General features: G+C 48.4%; 1 protein-coding gene across 3 annotated transcripts in view; it reads right to left on the minus strand.

Annotated features, from left to right (window-relative positions):
* LOC125951734 (venom dipeptidyl peptidase 4) overlaps positions 1-9075 on the minus strand; it is an 80603-nt gene extending 71528 nt beyond the window's left edge. Inside the window, exon 1 of one of the 3 annotated variants that reach the window (XM_049680740.1) lies at positions 8971-9075. The gene's annotated coding sequence lies outside the window, so the exon portion shown is untranslated. Of the gene's footprint in view, positions 1-8867 lie in introns of all 3 variants that reach the window. The other 2 variants (XM_049680739.1, XM_049680738.1) reach the window with 2 other exon arrangements.
* Positions 9076-17500: the final 8425 nt, after the last annotated feature.

The raw sequence follows: 17500 nt of genomic DNA on the forward strand, positions 1-17500 counted from the left end.
TACATTAACCACGGGGCATGGCATGAGCGAAATAATGATCCTCGAACATTAAGGCAAAAGCAACCGAGACCTTTCCGTTGATTTCAATCCACCAGTCCAGGGCGCTGCTACACATGCGTCATCAGACCGGCATCCCGATTATCTCTGTTCCAGCTGATTATTTGACTCGACACATCACAAAGTGTGCTTCCGAGTAGTGAAATCGGGGCTGGCACGTGTAATGTAAACTCATCTTCGTGACTGACAAACGTGTCTCGCTCCGGGACGCTTCCTGGAAGTAACGATCCAACTTTCGCAATCAACATAATGATACGGTTGAGATTTACCGGACCGGTTTCACTCACACACGAGATAAGCGGCTAAGCGGTGGCCTTTACGTGACCCAAGGACCTTCACGGTCCAGATACTTCGGGATGGAAAATTGTACTCTGTACATACGCACCGAGCGGAAGGTAAGCCTTCATTCATTCACCTGCACTTTGGTCAGTCAAATCATTACTCGGAAGGGAAACCAACATGAACAGCATCTTGGAAAACAAAAATAATCGTTTTTTATGCTAGAAGCTCGAATGTGAGCTTTCCAGGAAAACATGATAAACAAGGTTGCTGGCCTACGTCTCCTGCTTAATCCCCGGCGAAGGTCAGCGAAGGGACGGTGGAGCGTAAACATATTTTTAGATTCTGGGTCTGAGGCGCATCTCACACACACACCCACATACACACACAAACTGCAAAAGATTTAGCTCGGTGAAACTCGCGAGAGCTTTTCCTGCGGAGCAGTTAGTTTCAATCTGTTTTCTCCCTGTTTGAAGCCTTCGCATCTGGCATCGGGATTCTTTGCCGCCCTTATGGAGTTATCCTTGTAACATCGACTAATCCTGCTCAAACTGGACTTAGACGAAGGCGAACATCAACGAAGCAAACCCAACAACTGTCACTTTCGAGCATAACCGACCGACCAAGGAGGCGGACCGACCGACCGACCGACGGACGGACTCAGCACTCCAGGTTCGTCCATCACGCTTAACCCGAAAAGGGATGGCCGTCTTCAAAGTGGCTCTGAACTCTGGTATAAAAAGATAGTAAGCTTGATCCACGTTCACACACACACACACACATATACACACCAACAAATTCATGTGGTTAGTGAAAATCTGGTTGGATTTACTAATGCTCCGCCACTTCGGATCGATAGCTGAAGGAGCACGCATCCTTTGAGCACCTTCAGGTGGTTGAAAATCCAATAAAACTTTGGTGACCGACGATCATAAAACACATTTCACCCAACAGGACAGGGCATGACGCGGACGTGAGCAGCTGGGTTGGAAGCTTCATAATTACTTCGGAATGACTTTATCTAGGAAAGGTTTTGGAAAAGGCGATCCCTCCGAGCCATCGAACTCACCACCATGATGGGTCCTTCGTCTTGCACCCCGAATTTAATAGGGATGAGTGGTGCTGAGTCAACTTTTATCGCGCCAAAGCAACGTAAAAGCTATCGAGAGATAGAAAAGGTGTTAGTTAGCTCGCTGTTCAACGTTGGGTGCTTCCATTTTTCATTCCCATCTCTTTAGGGTTGTCCTTCGAGGCGTGAAAACCGAGGGTCAATAGAGAAACTAGCGAACTCATCCGCTATCGGGACTAAATGGCAGCCTCTTGTCAGGGGTTGGCCGAGTAGTGTTTTACCATAGCGGACTTAGCGAACAGCTTAGCTTGCTGTTCATTGCCAAACAGTGCGAGTTGTTCAGTCCTCTTGTCCGCCTTTCACAGCTCGTGGCGTAAATGAAAAGAATGATTCGCGAAAAAAATCAATTGTCATCCATTGTGGCGAATTCTATTAATAATAAAAGGGCATCAGAGCGGTAGAATCGGTTGTAAGCCGCGAAAGTTCTTATTTATGTTGTATGCTGTTTCGCTAACAACAAATATTGATGTTTAAATTCAATATTGATTAAATGAAAACATTACAAAAGCGAATCAAAAATCGAATCTCTTCTCTTTATCTGAACATAATTGCATCAATGGTCCAATTGATTTATACTGCTATCAAGTACAGGTAAGCTCAGCCATTGAGCTGTCACCATGTAAAACGTACCCTCTGAGTTAATTGCTTCATTATCAGTGATGGAATCTCGGTGTGCGCCGCTCAAATTCTGTGCCGTAGGGCAAACGAGGCCGATCACGTTCACCGAAAGCATAATGAAATAGCATTTTTCCGATAATGTCTCGATGCTTCTAAATGGATTGATATCGATAAAACGGTGCTTTCATCTACAGGGCAGCAGCAAATACGACGGCAACACACAAACAAACGTGCAGCGATTCGAATTCATTTCCAGTACGAATCGATGAGAAATCTTCATATTAACGAGCAGACATTTAGCATTTTGATAGATGCTTGAGGGATTGTTCCCGTACCCGAAATACAATCAAACAATAGGCACATCTAGCAAATTTGAGAAACTTCTAGATAACATGAAAAAACTTTGGAAGACACTCATTCTGAATAAAATATACTTCAAATAACAAGGATTATCTGGCTATGTTTGAATAATGTTTGTGGGAAAAATGTATTAAAACCTTTAAAGTGAAAGTTCTTTCAACATTGGCTTGTACTACGCTGGATAAAAATGAAGCAAATGAAAAGCATCTATTCAGCTTTCAGCCTGTACGACAATGCAATCTGATCCCACGACTAGCCACTAACAAGCTGAATCTCATTTACATAGCAAAACACGATGCTTCACGCATACTAATCCAATGCTCAGAGATTGAACCGAGGATTGAGCGAGCATTTCTCGCAAAAATCTAAAATTCCAAAGTTAAATAGCTCTTCTCCGTTTGTACCAACAAAGCGTCACAGCGTAGCAGCAGCGATAGTGTGTTGTCTTTGGTGCGGTTAGTTGGTCAACCGAGCCGAATCTGGAATGTTTCGTTTCATTTGCACACCAGATTGGTGACGGCGACCGCACGACAATCGATGGCCATCGATCAAAAAGCAATCGCATGACAGTTGCGATAGAGCACCAGCATGCCAACAGCATGCCCGAATAATGGGCTCCTGCTCAACGATGACGATAAAACGGAAAGATAGTGGAACCAAACTGGTCACAACGCATCTCGCATCGGTTCAACACGTCGAGTGGTGCGCAGGAAACCTTGCTGATTTCGAATATTAATCACTTCCGATCGGGAGGGCATCGGGTCGGGTATGGATTTGCTGAAACGCGTCGAGCGATCATAGTGCACGATGTTCACCATTCATGCAATGTTGAACATTCGATGGATGCTTCATGATAGAACTGTACCACGTACCGATGGGCAATGTTACCAGATTCATTCGGCGTTTGTTCGCGCTAATGTGTTTCCGAATGATTTCTGTCCTTCATTTGCAAACAAGGCACATAAATGTTAGAGTAGCACAATGTATTGGCATAAAAACATGAATGGTTTTCATTGAATAAATAATGCTCGTTGAGTTTTCTTTTGCTTCTAATTGATATCTAAAAAAACTGCTCAATAAAACTCAAATCACGCACCCACCAACAACACATATACAACACTCCACATGCAATATGTCCTATTTTATGAGGTTTTTAGAACCACGCAGTTCGTGCTCTATGGATTATTAGCTATCTATTCATACATTTCAAACCACCCCAAATAAGCCACTGCTTCCGACTTGCGCTCGAATACTTGACATGGAACCGAAAGAGCCTCACCGCACCACCTTCTGCTTCATCATATCATGCGCGCACTGCGGTCTCATATTTTCCTCCCGCAGCAAATTGCGATAACAATAGTCCAATCCAAGGCAATATGTGCGAGTGGGGGACACAAAACAATGGGGCAAGATTACGCCTCCGTTTGCTAGGATCGCTCCCTTACGAAGCAACCACCAGCAGCAAGCACCCGAGCTGGAGCAACACCCCGAGATCGGACATAAAAAGATGATAAAAAATCTTCCGGAAACCGAAACCAGCCGGTTTCATAATTTCCTCTGCAAGCGAATGATACGTTTTATTGAGCAGCGAACAGCATTTATGGTGCCTTTCAGTGTTCAGCAGGAGAGCAATTTCAAGCGAATCGTGCACAACGTGGATTTTAAATTGGAGCATAGAGAAGAATAGCAGTTAAACGATGGTTGAAAAATATTCTTCTGCTGCTGGTGAAAAATGTTAAAAGATTGAGCTCCACGCCGCAAATATACAACATTTTGAAAATGCTACTCAAAACGTACAACTAAACACAATGTATTGGCAACTATAAATTTTGAGGCACTCGCATAAATTAAAGCTTTCCGTCCCTGTGCCCTCCCGGGGGCCGCATTCTTACTGAGGGGCCTCATCTTCTCGCCAGAAATAGTTTGCTACTTTCTGTATAAAATGAAGCACATTCCAGACTCGCTCTTCTACTCGCCGCAATGCTCGTCTGCATGTAGAAGGCTAAGAATGGCATCCGAAACGGGGGGGGGGGGGGGGGTGCTTCACTTTCTCATTGCAGCGAGGCAACGCGGCGCAATGTGAACGACAGTCGAATCGCAAATTCTTGACAAAGTATCCCGTTATGATATCTTAGGGTTGATGCTGTGCTGAGGGCTTTTTGTGATTGTGGCATACATTGGTAAATTGCTTGGATGATTAAGAATGATCATTATAAAACTCGTCTAAATAACAGGCGTTGGTCCCTCCGTTGGGCCAAGTGCTGGGAGGGAACCAAAGGATGTAATTTGGTACGATCACGTGTATATAATGTCCTAAGTAGTGATCCTGCTTAAAGTTAAATCAATAGAAAAAAAAACAAAATACCATGCGTCTCCATCCATCTACCAGGCGTCTCCATTCCGGACAACCCTTCCGACATTTTTTTCAATAAATATTTCATCGTTCATGTCGAAGTAATTGATGAGATACCAAATATCGCATTGATAGTAAGATGGAATAAAAACTTTTAATGCTCAGTCAATGAGCCGCTCATAAGGTACGATGAGCGTGAATAGCAATAGCAAACGCATAATCCAATTACATGAATATTAAAAAAGTGTCTATGCTATGCTCGCGTTCTGCGAATTCACGAACCATCCTACTAAGCTCCTTTTGATCAATTCACCCTCAATGCTGCGTGTGGCTTGCATATCACATGGAACATTCTTTTAGAATCATGTCTTCACTAAAGACGCTCTCCTCAACCAACACCAACCGCTTTGTGTTCCGACGCCAGGATCGATCAACTACGCACCTACGCACTTGGGCGTTTCTTGTTAAACGAACGAACGAACCGCCGGTTTGTTCCATTCCCTTCCACACTAATCTCTGACGTACTGCAAAGCCGGCCGGCCGGCCGGCCATTTTGTAGCGAAATTCTCGGGATTGTTATAATCGTACACAGCTTATCGATTGCAGAACCATCAGGACGATGTGGTATGCTAAGGGCACACATACATAACTGCTTGCTTGGGCCACAATCTACGTCGTGGTCCTGCGTTTGTTGCGACGCAGCCCACGAGAATGATGAAAACATAAAACAAACGCTTTCCAACCTACCCAAAACGGACCCCGACCCTCCGGCTCTCGGCCCACCACGCGAAAAGGGCATTCACAAATTAGCATTTATCGATTTCGATTCGTCGTTAATTGGGTGTGCTTTGCTGGCCGGGCCGGGAGTTCAGAGTTCGAGTTCGATGAGGAAAACTGTTGATTTCCTTCCGTCGCGGCCCATGCCGGGTCTGCTCCGGGAGGCCAGTCCAGCGGTGACGCTGATTTGCAGCGTGGTTGCGGAAGGAACGACGTGGTTCAAGGTGAACAGCAGCAGCAGCAGCCACAGCACACAAGTCATGGCCGTCTGCCAAGGGGGCCGTCGGTCGACTGTTATAAATATGAATCACGTCACAATCGGCGGCTCAAGCGGTCCGCTTACGGTTCAATCGATCGTGGCATCCGTTCCAGGAAGGGCAACACATTCCAAATTCCCAACTCTGGCCGCTGGCTCGGGCTGTAGCCGGCCATTAGCTTCACAGCTTGGCGCGCCACAAACAACGCGCCTCAACTGAGCGGAAAAGCTTAAGAGCCAAATACTTGCAAATCACGTATTTTTCTTTTATGCCGCAATTGAAATATCTTACTAGCGCGAGTAGGGCGCTCACAGGTGTTCGAGGATGGGAGCGGGCGAGGTAAGGTTCCATTTGCATGGAATGGACCACCGTTCGGGCCGGAACCTTCCAGAAATTTCCAGAAAAAATGAATTAGAATCTCATTTGCGGCGCCAAAAGCACAACACGCATTCTATCTCTCTATCTCTCTCTCTTTACTTGCTCTCTCGTCTCTCTCTTTCTCTCTCTCACACTCTTATCAAGCTTCCGGATCAAAGCCTCTTAGATTTACCTTTATCAATAGGCGAACCATTTCATGTTTTTCTTCCCGCATAACAGCGGCCGCTATTCGCAACATAAAATGGGCCAACAACAAAAATCAGCATGAAAACCAAGCCAGCTGGTCATTGGCTTGCAAACGAGATTGCTTATCAGATTCGAGTGGGGCTCTACCGCCTACCCTGCACGCTACACACCCCGCGGATGCCACGATATGTAGGAGGATGCCAAGAGTTTCATTTCAGCCAGCGCTTGCCATTTGCATAGATATGCAAAGGCCTACATTTTGTCATGCTCCCCTCACCTCCCTCTCGCCACCTTCAGTCAGTACGAGCAACTCATCAGCTTTGCTCCTGGAACGGACAAGGGCACCATACCGGGAGTACGTTCCCCCCCATCAAACCGAACCGAACGGAAGGACCTCCTGCCGAGTGTCGGAACACGTTTCACGCTGTGATTGAATTGAAATGGTCCGAATTCCGGCGACGACGACGATGTGCGGCGCTGTGACGCCAGAAAAGAACCGCCATCCGCCATCTGATGGTCGACGATGGCCTCGGATTGATCGCTCAGAGAGAGAGAGAGAGGGAAGAGAGAGCATCCCATCCCGGCACCGACCACGGCTTCTTCAGCAAAAGTACCAGCAATTAAGATAACCGCGGGAAACTGCCACCCCCGCCCCTTACTCTCCCATCATTCTTCTTCGTCTTCTTCTTCTTCTTGTAGGTTGAAGATGCTTACCTTTCCTCGGACGACGGTTCTGCGGTTTGGCTTCATCATCACTCAAGTCAACGGCGCTGACGGAAAATGTTGTGCAATTTTCACCGGTCGGTCGGTCGGTCGGTCCATTGGTTGGTCAGCCGCAGGCCATCGCCACAGCGGGATTGCGGGGCAGCGCGCAACAATAGAAACCTTTTGCCCACGCCAAGTGGACCAATCACGCGGACCATTTTGCTACGGAACCAGGACCACGAACCACCGCACACACACACACACACACACACACACACACACACACACATACACATAGCGATTGTTGTGGCCGGTGGGCAGTAGCTAACTGTGTTTGTTCACGTTCGTGCTGCTATTGTTGTTGGTTTGCGGCTGGGATCCATTCCAGCCATCCAGCGCAAAAAGCGTAGCAGGCTAGGAAAGCAACATGAGACCCCTTCCAAGAGAAGGTAACCCTCCGGCGACGGCTTAATTGAATAACCTCGCGCAACGGGCAGAACGGTTAGGTCCAATCCGGGGTGGAAATGGAAACCCCTCCCCCCATCCCTTCTTCCACCATTTTCACACACGCACTTTGATTACATCTCCCACCATTCCCACTGTCCCGTTCGGTCTGATAAGGGTTTTTTGGGCCGCCCAAAACGGGTCCCCTGAACTGTGCGTGCGTGTGTGTGTGTGTGCACGGTTATCTCGCTGGCCGTATGAGGTGAAAATTAGCGAACACAGTCACACACGCGAGCGCACACGTTCGATGCACGTTCAGACAGCCGCGCACATACACGCACCCACTTCTGACTCTGACAGCCGGACCGGACGAGAGGACGACGCTCAGTGTTTTGTTTACCTTCGTGGAAATTGAACAGAGGAACGGAGGCAGCAGCAGGAGCAGCAGCAGCAGCAGCAAGGGGGAGGGACGCGCACGATGCTGGCTGGTCTTAACAGCCTATGCTTGCGTCACAGTCTATGTCGGTACCTGTGCGGTCCCGGGTACTTGGTATGTTTGCACTGGAATCCCCCAAACAATATCCATCAGTGCGACTAACGATTAACGGCCAACCGAAACCGACGACAGCTAATCTTGCACGTTCGCTCGCTCGTTCGCTCGTTCGCTCTCTTCTCCTCTCCTCTCCGGTGCCCTGTTATGCTGCTACCACCCCGCAGCACACTCACCGTCCTAACACGATTCACACAAGCGCAACAACGAACGGTTCGATTCCTTATCATTCGCTACACACAGTGAGCCACCACGAACACACACACACACACAAACGCATCCCGTTTGCTGTGGCTGTGCTGGTGCGATAGTCTACCAAACAACGTGCCGACGACGGCTACTAGATACACTGACAGCTGATTAGAATGCTGCGAGAGCGCGAAGAGAGCGAGAGAGAGTGTGTGTGTGTGTGTGTGTGTGCGAGAGACTGTCAAGTGAATCGCCAGAGAGAGAGAAAGTCCTGCCGAGGGCGATGGATAAGGGTTGCGAGGTACGCGGGTGGTAGTGACCGGAGGGAGCAAGCTGGATCGGACGTCGATACGGTTCGGTACCGTATTGTGGACATTCCCTGGATGTCGAAGCCCTCATCTGAGGCCTTTCGAGCCTCAACCTATGCCGACAATTTGCCAGAAGCTTGACAGAAGCCCCTCACACAGACCATGTGCACTCACAGACCACTAGCAAGGGAACACCAGGCACCAGGCTGCTCGGTTTTTTTGGTCAACTGATTATTTATTCACGAGACACACGAGACACCAGCTACTGCACGCTCACCTTCACCTTATGCTTTGGCTTTTGGCCTGTCACAGTGTGACAGCTTCCGGTTGCGCTATTCGCTCACTCGGAAGAAGAAACTCGAGAAACCGGAATACGTTACGGATGCTGGCCTATGTGATGGTGATTGGCCGGAGCAATGGAGAACCAGATGCCCGCTCGCACGACGACGGCCGGACGTGGTGATGTTGGATGTGTTACGACCCACTCGCTCGCACGGTCACAGAGAAACTGAAGCCCGGAGTCGATGCGTTGCGTTGCGATGCGCTGCAGCCGTTCGCTCGAGAGGGCTCGCGAGACCTAGGATGCGAATCCCGCGCGATCGGTGAGCGTAACCGAGGTTTCGCGTCCCCGCCGTGCTCTGCTCCAGGATTCTCTGCTCATGTGATGCGCGGCTGCTCCGCTGGCGTTGCTCGGGCCTCCTTAGGATAATCTTCCTCCTCCCCCGGGGGGTAGTTGCGATTTGAAACGATGCTGTCAAACAGACAATTGTTGGGAAAATATTTTAAAGTCTACATAAACTATTTATTGAATTTTCTAAAGGTTTATTTATTTTATGTTGCAACGAATGAAGTTTTCTGTTCTGCTACCACCGCTCGAAACATTATGGAATTATGCTTGGAAATGGAAACGGCATACAGTGCCAGTATGCCAACTAACAATCAAATGTTGCGATTTTCAAATATTTGCTCTGCTGAGTATTCCAACTCAATCTCGGGAGCACGGGCATATCACGGGCACACCGTCTATCCCTAGTATCCCTCGAGCTACCGCGTCCTGGGAAAGGTCCCCAGTCTTCCTCCTCTTCGGTCCCTGGTTCAGTCCTGCTACCATCAGCACTCTATAGGGCTCTGGACTAGGGCGGACATGCGCAGGACAACGAGAAATACCCGAACAACCCGATCGGGTTCCCCATACAGAATGCAACGTGTTCGGTACGAAGTGCGCGAAATGGAAATCTCTCTTCTCTCTCACTCCGTCTCTCTCACTCCGTCTCTCTCACTCCGTCTCTCTCTCTCTCTCTATCTCTCTCTATTTATCTCTCTCTCTCTCTTGCATTCTCGGAAAAGCATCTCCTGTTCTCTCGCTGGCCACCTAAGATATCCTGGCGTGACGTTTTGGAGCACCGTACACCAATACACCAATGGCCGAGTGAGGGGAAAATGGTCTAACACGGTCGCTGGAGACCACCAACACCAGCGACGCCGAGCGCGAATCTTATGCTCCCGACTGGTCGTCTCCTTTGCCGTTGATCCTGCTCGATTCACGCGACGCGCAAGGTGAAGGTACCTGTTGGGGCTTTTTTTGTTGTTGTTTTGCTTTTTTTTTGGTTTTCTTTTTACCATTTTTTTTTGTTGTTGGGGGATTTCTCTTTTCACACCAAACCAATGGCCTCCGGCAGTAGGACTCACTACACTTGGACTCAACGCGACAGGGACGAAAGGAAACGGTTGGCGGATTAGACGGTTGGAAGCGTTCCGCGACATCAAGGAAAGCCGACAAGCTCGCCCATCGTACCCGTTACAGATGCTTGACTTCCAGCCAGCACAACCGTTGTATCGTGAACGATGACGTACTGGTGGTGGTCGGTGGTCGGTAGTCCTGCCAGACGACTCCTGCCAAGTATATTTTCCACATTTTTGAGCCGTCAACCTTCTGGCAAACGAACCAGCAGAGGTAGAGTAAGAGAGAGGGAGCGAGAGAGGCATTTCGGTTCGGTGACTCCAAACGATCATAACTCGAAACTTGGACCACTGACGGGCAACTCCAGTGACCACTTGAACACGACCAGCAACTTCACGAGGGAGCTATGCTTTCTAGAGGGCGAATATTGAAATCTGTGCTACCCAAAACATAATACGAGTTAACTGCCGAGCGCGTAGTTGATCAAAAGTATCCATTACATTGAACAATGAGTTGAGTTCTGCCAAAAATCCTTTTTGCCGGCATGTTTGCTTCCTACAAGCCCTTGTTTTTCAATTGGAAAGCTATTTTCCGGTAGTTTTTCTTTTATCGCACTTTGAGAGCGTTTTCCGATTTCCCCTTAATTAACGGTCTGTTGCATAATTCAATGAAGGGAAACACGTTGCTCGCTGCACAACTAATGAACTCATTCGCGGCCCAATTCGATGTTTTAATTCCTTTTTGGCACAGCTTTCAATTACTCATTCAACCGAGCTTCATCGAGGAGTGTTGATTTCGAGCCTTTTCCGGGTGCCATCCTGCCAATCAACGCGAATGTGCCCAACGGAATGTTCAATTAGTTATTTCATGTTCGTGTGTGTGTGTGTGTCTGCCTCGGCTCTTTGTAATCCATCCGTACAGCCGCGGTTAATTGGCGCATCGGTGATCCCACAAGTGGCGGCTTTTCACCAATACACACACACACCGACACAGAAAACATAACATTGGAAAAAAATCATCCAATCGCCCAACAACCGTAACGTGCTACTTCAAGTATCGAGTGCTTCTACAATGACTCCATCCGACAGTTCCAGTTGATCACCGCAAAAGCCAAACCAACGGCAACGGTGAGAGTGGGATAGCTTTGATCACCAATGAATACGATAAGAGAGCGACGGCTTACTTGCGTACTTGCCACCATCCTGGATGCACCGTGGCGTGTGGCTGGCATGGTTTGGTGAACGGTGAACGATGCAAATCGCTGCATAAATTTGCATTCAATGATGAATGGCCCAGCTCCGAGGTGTGCGCCCGTTGCTCGACGACTTCGAGTGCGTCTCTCGCTCTCTCTTTCTCTCTCTCTCTCTCACTCAAAGCACATCTTCAGTCGTGCTCTATCAGCGCCCCGACCGTTTGCTTGTACCGGTGTCCCGGTGCGAAACGGAAGCTGGAAATAAATTGCCTTTCGCGCACTGGGCCAGACTGGACAGGTAGCATCTTGAGGGACTGTGAGCGCTCCGTACGGCTTCTCCTGGTGCTGGCACGAAACGAACTTTCCTCGTTGCGCCGAGGAAAGGGGTGTCACATCGGTAAGCGGGACAATGAATGGCGAAGCTTCCAGTGTCGAAGACAGATGCTCCTTCAGGACCTCTGATTGTTGAACAGGAAAAAAACGAAATCTTCAGGGAACGGACTCATCCCTCGCTCTCACTCTCTCTATTGGAGCGTTATCGGAGCATTTTGGTGTCACTTTAGGTCAACTTAGCATTTGGAGCGTTTAGGTTTCTGGTCTATGTCTATCTTGCTCGTAATTTCATTACTTATGACTAATATTAAGAATCTTATATCTTAACACCTCTCAGTTAATTGAAGGAACTAAAAATTATAAGTCATTCATGAATAAAGAAAGTAAAAAAATATAAAAAGAAGGAGTATAAAAACGCTGCTTTTGAGTTGAGTTAGTTTTCTCCGAAATCCAGAAAAGAGATAACGACATTTACATTTAACGTAAAACAAATCATCGTAAGATTCAATAATAAATGAAATCGCAACATAGCACACATAACACTGCTCCTGCCGCTTCTTCATCACAAATACCGACGGGGCTAGACGATACCAAAGGATCATTCGTGGCCGCACTACAAAGCATCCGACGTATTCCGTTCCAAATTTCTCACTTTGATCGTTCAACCTTTCCTCACGAATGCTCGCGAAACATAACAGCACAAAGTTTCAAACACCCAAAAAACCCCCACCTTTCCCTCACGTACACACTTTAAACACGATTACAGTGAAGGGTCCGGCAACTTTAAGCAATCACCTTTTGGCGGGTCCCACTCGCACGCAACAATAACTGCCGGAAGGGTTGGAATGCCTTATACCACGGACTAACCGGAACGATTACCCAACGATGATGGATCAGATGATGATGGAACCGCGGGCGCGCGCCCACTAGACAAAAACCGGCACCTCCCAGTTTTCCATTTCATTTACATTCCCCGCCGGGACACCGCATCATAAATGTGTGCTGGACGTGCGTGCGATTTACATTAAATCCCGAATGTGTCCGCCAACGCCACATTCGCAGACGGGCAACGGCCACAAAACACCTTTCCCTTGGGACATGTGGCCTGGATGTTCTGGCCGGACCCCGGTGTGTCCAAACGGAAAAGAGGTAAATTATAGGACATGGACGAGCGCGAGCTTTAGTCCGTAGCATAGGGTTTGGCACACGGACGATGGAATTAATGTTGTGGAAAGCGGATCTCAATAGCAACAGCTTCCCCGAACGGGTGCGGTAACCGTTGATTACTTTCATTCCAGATCCGGATATCGCAGACTCGCAACATGGGAGTGCAGCTCACAACAGCCCGTCCTCCGCTTCGAAATGAAAAGACTTCACATAAACAGGACAAAAAGTGTGCTTCGCGTACTTCGTGGAAGCAAAAATTATAAAATGACTGATTGAACGACGGGCGCGCTTGGGGGAGGTGCCCGTAATGATACCATAATTTTCCCATTTTCCCACAATGTAAGCTCTATCTTCTCGAGAACTCTTCTCAACGTGCGCTTCACACCTCCGCCGGGCTGCCTGATAGCGAAAGCGGAACGATAAAACGGGCAATCGCTTTCGCTCACGTTCGCATTCCTCGGTCGCTTTTATGGTGCGGAACCAACAACGGGGGACCCTGCCGGGTAGGTGTAGCAGATGAGTGACCCTGATGAGTATCGCCGTTTTTTTTCTGACGAAAGCTTTATTACTTTCTTATGATCGTTTATGCAAATTTGCATCCTTAGGGTTAGTGATTTTTAATATGATTGCGGCGCCGCGATGGTAATGATGCTTATGTTTTCTGTTTTGCGCTTCCCTTATCAACCCCAGCCGGGCACTGGTACGGTGATCAATTGCTCGCTTTCCAGTCCTTTTTGGAGTGTGATAAATTAAATAAATTCTCCTTTTATGTTTTTCATCGGGACGTTCCTTTACATAAAAAGGTGCACAAAGGGACAGTAAAAAGGTGTTTCATGATTCGCGCAATATGTAAGCAAAAGTTTGATTAAAATGTGCATCCTGTGTGTGAGGAAGTGCCATGCTCCATGGTCCCTCAAGAGCAGAGCGACATTTTGGACATTTTGCATACGCAAATCCCCTGGGTCGGATCTATGTATTCCCATGCGCAAAGGTGCCGTTATCAACAACGTCAATGTAAATTTGTTGCTTAATTTTCACATCATCGTCAACTTTTCACCTCACTCTCTTGCTGCCCCTCTCTCTCTCTCTCTCGCTCTCTCACTCTTGGTCTGCAAACACCAAACAGTTACGGTCACGGTTACATCAAAGCCACAACCCGAGGCGACGGAACGAGATGGAGGAAGGGATGTGTGCTCAAAAAAAAGGAAGCACGAAAACAACATGAACAGTCGTGATCGCTACAGCGATACCGGAAACTCCGGACATCACCGGACGTGTACGGAACGCAGTGTCGTGCAACTCGATCCATTCACACCCATGCAACGTCGGACTTGCGGAGCTTGCGACTGTGTAAACCGTATCCGGTGGATTGCATGCTGGCAGTCCACCATTCGCCAACCCCCGGGTACGTGTTGGCAACTTAATACAACAACTGTTGATTTTTTTTTCCTCAAAAGCTTCACAACACTTCCGGTCTGCGGGCGTGCGGGCAATGCAGCTTTGAAGTGTCGTTGCAGCATCTCCTGTTCCGGTTTTTACATACCTTCAGGGCATTCATGTCATGCGGCAGGCCCACCCCCCGGGGAGTTATTGAATTTCGGTTCAATCGCTTGTTGAAACAGTGCGGAAACTGATGGAAAATATTTGACTTCCGGTCGAACGGGTGCTAGGAAGTGAAAAACTAGGGCAATGAATTCGCAAGAGTAGCCGAACAGGCCAATAGTTTCCCGATGGCCGATGCAAATGTTGATTTTGCCAACATTCTTCAACAAAAAGCTCGATCAATCCCTCGATTGCCCTGCTCGACGGAGATGTTCTTCATTCAAACTCACACAAAAGTGCTTTTTCAAAAGAGAAAGTTGAAAGTTTTGATTCGCAAAGTAGTTGAGAGGCAATACTTTGAAGGGTAACTCTGCGTCGGCCCCATTGAAAACTCAATTCAATAAAGATATTTATCTTTCGAGCGTGCAATTCCGTATTCCAAAGCCCAGAAACGGTTACTGGATCGGGCTCTATTCCCAATTTACAGTTTACCGGAGTATCCTGTACCTCACAATTCTCCTCTCCAATCGCTTGCTCCGGGATCATTTCTAATTTACTCATCAGCACGTTCGAAATCAAACACATTTTCCAACACTTTTCCCCCGTAAAAAAACAGGAATCATCTCGTCCTTTCCTGATACAACGCAAATAAAGGATACATTCCAACCAGATGCCCACATGGTTCCCGGGTGCGTCGGGTGCGCCGTGCGGACACACGCGTTGTCGCGTGCTGGTTAATCGAAAAAAGGGAAAACCAATATTCATCCCGGTCCCCCCGGGTTCTCGGTACTTCCCGTGCGGTTACACGTGAGATGCCACGTGATGGCCTATGACGACACGACACGTTTTGGCAGCAAATCGATCCCGGCAATCCAACGTGGCAATCGATCGTGTTCGGGGACACATCAATCCCCCCAACCCCCAATCCACAGGCATCGATCTGGCCTGGCGCATCGCTTCCCACGATGAAAATTGCGTTAATGTATAATTCAAGTGTAGCGAGTCCCGGTACATGCTCCATGATGTTGCTGCTGCTGTTGCTGTGGAGGCGATGGATGCTTGCGTACGAGAACCGCAGTCGGTTCCAGAGACACGAACGACAGGAAGTGGTTACGGTGCGGTGCGAGTCGTTCGTCTGTTGTGGTCGGTGAGACTTCTTGTGTGCAATGGCCAAGTGTCGAGTGGTGGTCGTCGTACTGCGGCTTCTGTTGCTCAGGTGGCACGTTTCATCGACCGAGTTGAACGAATGGCCATCAACCATCCAACCGTAATCAAGCAGAGGTGCTTCTTGCCACCGGCCTCAGCTCAGGACCATCACGATCACGATGAACTGTTGAGCTCATGTTCCAGTGTCCCAGGTTGAGTGAGTAGGTGCAAACGACTTCAGAACAGCTTTAACGTGGTATGGTCATACCCTCTCCGGACATCGAGCCCAAGAACATCTGCCCAGTGACCGACGTGATTGATCATTCAATGATTCGTACCACGATTTGCGGGTGGGAGGGAGGGTTACGTGCAAAACTTCGACCTCAACATATCAACATAAAATACGGAACCGAATGTTTCGTTGCTCGAAATGTTCTGTTTAGCAGCAGCCGATGATGGCCGATGAAATGATGCAACCTCTGCTCGAGATGCTCGAACTTTTCAAAGCAAAACCGAAACCGTAATCGATTAATCTTCCGGCGTGCTGCATGTATCGAAGTTGCCTCCCTGCTTTCCAGCACCAAAAATATCAATCCACTCCCGGGGCCGAGGTGGGGCAAAACATCATTTATTTAAAACACAATCATTCGCTGATGCATTGCATTCAACCGAAACCATTTCCGAGTGATTGATGAGCCGATAAATGCTCGATAATACGTACATTTGCGTACCGCGGCACCACCGATCCTCCCTGCCCAAGTCACCACCGGCAGGGCTAATTGACCACTCGCGGCCACGCTGGGTCACGCAAGCCCGCTCGGTTTGCTTCAAAAATTAATTAACAACTTCTAATCAGAATGAACATCGCCGCACACATTGGCGCATCGCAGCTAGCGCAACGCAGTGTATAATCTGCATATGCCAGCGCCTTCCCAATTATACCGAAAACCGGCGATCGACCGCTGGCCATAATTGTGTGGTTGCATCTGCCTCTGCCGCTCGGCCTCCGCTCATTTCAATAACCCGATTGTTGGCTTCTCTAATTAAAGTCAAAATCTGTTCACGAGCACGGGCCGCGATTGAAGCATCGGGACAACACGAACCAGTACTCGGGCCTTGCAGTGTCTGTACATGTGGCGTATGTTGGGTGATAAGAGCATAACAATGTTTTTCCCATCTCATCCTTTGCCCTTTTTCGCCACCCGGGGCATGCGGCTAGTCCCAGCGAAAACCGCAGACGGTGAAAAGCGTTGAAATCCACGACGTTGACTTGGGGGGTCCATTCCCTTTCAGATAACCATCTTCAATCCAATTACGATCTCGGTGCTTCTTGTCTCGGTTTACAGTGACTCCCTTAGGACGCCATCGCCTGCCGGCCATTGCAGCGAGAAAGTAGAGAAATTCTAGAAGCATAGCAGTTTCACAAAAGCACACACATGCAGCTTATAGCTGACCGAAATTATCCGCGACCCAAGGGCAGAATCAAAATCCGTTCCAAAGTGACGTTAGTTTCGGGGGGGAAAAGGGGTTTATTTTTTCCGGCTCGCCTCCGGCGACTGCAACGATATGGAACCGTATTCGGTGCATGCGGAAAGCACTCCGGTTGGCCTGATTTTTTTGGGGAGGGGTCATTAGATCTCCATTCTGGTGGCCATCCATCAAACTAGCGGTGCTTGTCTAGTCCACGATTTGATGCTTTCGGGCACATCACTCACTGGAGGTTCCGGACTAAATGGATCCACTATCGACAGCCCCCCGGGGGTTAGAGCTTTTGAGCTGCCGCAGCTGAGTGGTGAAGAAACCGTTTCGAATTCCAAAACGGCGAAAAATCCTTTTAATCCTTCAACCC

This window comes from Anopheles darlingi, chromosome 2 (assembly GCF_943734745.1).
Source record: "Anopheles darlingi chromosome 2, idAnoDarlMG_H_01, whole genome shotgun sequence".
Classification (NCBI taxonomy): Eukaryota; Metazoa; Arthropoda; class Insecta; order Diptera; family Culicidae; genus Anopheles; species Anopheles darlingi.